At 43.2% G+C, this 2,590-nt stretch overlaps 1 non-coding gene across 1 annotated transcript; it reads right to left on the bottom strand.

Annotated features, from left to right (window-relative positions):
* Nucleotides 1–1,973: 1,973 nt before the first annotated feature.
* Nucleotides 1,974–2,080, bottom strand: LOC138984809 (U6 spliceosomal RNA). The gene has a single exon (XR_011462093.1). It is a non-coding gene; the product is annotated as a U6 spliceosomal RNA (small nuclear RNA).
* Between the last annotated feature and the right edge of the window lie 510 nt (nucleotides 2,081–2,590).

Raw genomic sequence — 2,590 nt, 5'->3', positions numbered from 1 at the left:
CCTCTTTCACTTTCATCAAGAGGCTTTTGAGTTCCTCTTCACTTTCTGCCATAAGGCTGGTGTCATCTGCATATCTGAGGTTATTGATATTTTTCCCTGCAATTTTGATTCCAGCTTGTGCTTCTTCCAGCCCAGCATTTCTCGTGATGTACTCTGCATATAAGTTAAATAAGCAGGGTGACAATATACAGCGTTGATGTACTCCTTTTCCAATTTGGAAACAGTCTGTTGTTCCACGTCCAGTTCTAACAGTTGCTTCTTGACCTGAGTACAGATTTCTCAGGAGGCAGGTAAGGTGATCTAATATTCCCATCTCTTGAAGAATTTTCCACAGTTTGTTGTGCTCTACACAGTCAAATGTTTTGGTGTAGTCAATAACGCAGAAATAGATGTTTTTCTGGAGTTCTTTTGCTTTTTCCGTGATGCAACAGATGTTGGCAATTTGATCTCTGGTTCCTCTGCCTTTTCTAAATCCAGCTTGAACATTTGGAAGTTCTTGGGTCATGTACTGTTGAAACCTGACTGGGAGAATTTTGAACATTACTTTGATAGCATGTGAGATGAGTGCAACTGTGTGGTAGTTTGAGCATTCTTTGGGATTGCCTTTCTTAGGGACTGGAGTGAAAACTGACCTTTTCCAGTCCTGTGGCCACTGCTGAGTTTTCCAGATTGGCTGGCATGTTGAGTGCAACATGGGTCAGCAGTGGCCTGCCGCGGGGAAAGGGGATCTGGCTGCAACAGACCTGGGTCATGTGGCATGTGGCATAAGCCTTCTTGGAGAGGTGAGGTTGCCTAGGTTTAAATCCCCACACTGCCACTGACTGACTAGGTGACCTTCACCAAATTTCAAAACCTGCTTCTGCTTCCTTTTATGTGTAAACTGTGAAAAATAGCTTGTAGGGTTGGTGTGAGACTGAAGGTACCAGACTCAAAGCGTTTGGAATATTTCAGCACATTGTATATATACACACACACACACACACACTAGTGCTTGTTATTTTTAGAAAATGTACAAATACAATACTTTTATGCTGGAGTAAATGCTGTAAAGGAAAAGAACAGATTTCCATGAGAAAGTAAAAGGAAAGACCAATAGTGGGTTGTGTGGAATGAGTACTCTGAGAAGGGACTGAGATTTGAAGACGGAGAAGCAGGTGAAATCGTCAGGTGTTCTTTTGGTGGCTCAAAAGAGCATCTTCCAGTCCTTTATGTCTCAGCATAGAGGAGAATTCAGCGAGAGACTGAGTGGTCGATAAGAAGTGAGATTTATTAGAACAGGATGCTTGTGTCTACGGCTATACCACCCTGAACATGCCAGATCTCATCTGATCTCAGAAGCTAAGCAGGGTCGGACCTGGTTAGTACTTGGATGGGAGAATAGCATGCTTGTGAGGCTTACAAGTGGGCAGGGGAGCATTGCATTGTCACGCTCCAAAAACTTACTGGGCTACAGTTTTATAATCAAAGGAAAAGTGGGGAGGGGAGAAAGACCATTTTCCTCCTCATTTTTGAGTAGACATCATGCTTCCATAGTGAGCTCCTCCTCCACGTTGGGCAGGTGAGTCTTCCTGTCCCTACATGGTCAAGTCAGGACTATCATGGCACTATGGAAATATTATTTCAGGTCTCAGTGCAATGAGGGTATTTACTTTGAAATGTAAATTTCCATAAATTATTGTTTTTCATGTGTACAAAGAGCATGTCCTAGTTATTATTAACTTACTGAGCTCACTGGGCAGGATGTAGGTCTCATGTCACCATTGTTTTATTGATTGGGGGCATGTCTTGTGCTTCTGCTGCATGGTTTTGTTGCCAAGCAAGCTTGCTTGGTTTTCTGGTTATGTAGATCTGTTTTCTTAAGTGATCATCAACTTACAGTGGTCTCCCATATTTTTTTTTTTTACATTAAGCAGATTTTATTGTTATTGTTATTCCAGTTTTATAGACAAAGACTCTGTCTTAACCATGGTCCAAAAAATATGGAACGCTTCATGAATTTGCATGTCATCCTTGTGCAGGGGCCATGCTAATCTTCTCTATATTGTTCCAATTTTAGTATATGTGCTGCCGAAGCGAGCACAACTTTTTTCTTTACTTATAATCCTCTAGTGGGATTAAGTATTTAATCACCTACTTTGTTCTAGTTTGTCCCTTTCAGTTCAGTTCAGTTCAGTTGCTCAGTCGTGTCCGACTCCTTGCGACCCCATGAATCGCAGCACGCCAGGCCTCCCTGTCCATCACCAACTCCCGGAGTTCACTCAAACTCACGTCCATTGAGTCGGTGATGCCATCCAGCCATCTCATCCTCTGTCGTCCCCTTCTCCTCCTGCCCCCAATCCCTCCCAGCATCAGAGTCTTTTCCAATGAGTCAACTCATCGCATGAGGTGGCCAAAGTATTGGAGTTTCAGCTTTAGCATCAGTCCTTCCAAAGAACTCTCGGGACTGATCTCCTTTAGAATGGACTGGTTGGATCTCCTTGCAGTCCAAGGGACTCTCAGGAGTCTTCTCCAACACCACAGTTCAAAAGCATCAATTCTTTGGCACTCAGCTTTCTTCACAGTCCAACTCTCGCATCCATACATGACCACT

The sequence above is a fragment of the Bos mutus genome, chromosome 22, assembly GCF_027580195.1.
Source record: "Bos mutus isolate GX-2022 chromosome 22, NWIPB_WYAK_1.1, whole genome shotgun sequence".
In the NCBI taxonomy this organism is placed as follows: Eukaryota; Metazoa; Chordata; class Mammalia; order Artiodactyla; family Bovidae; genus Bos; species Bos mutus.
The sequence above is the reverse complement of the archived record's forward strand: the minus strand, read 5'-3'. Positions and strand labels throughout refer to the sequence as shown.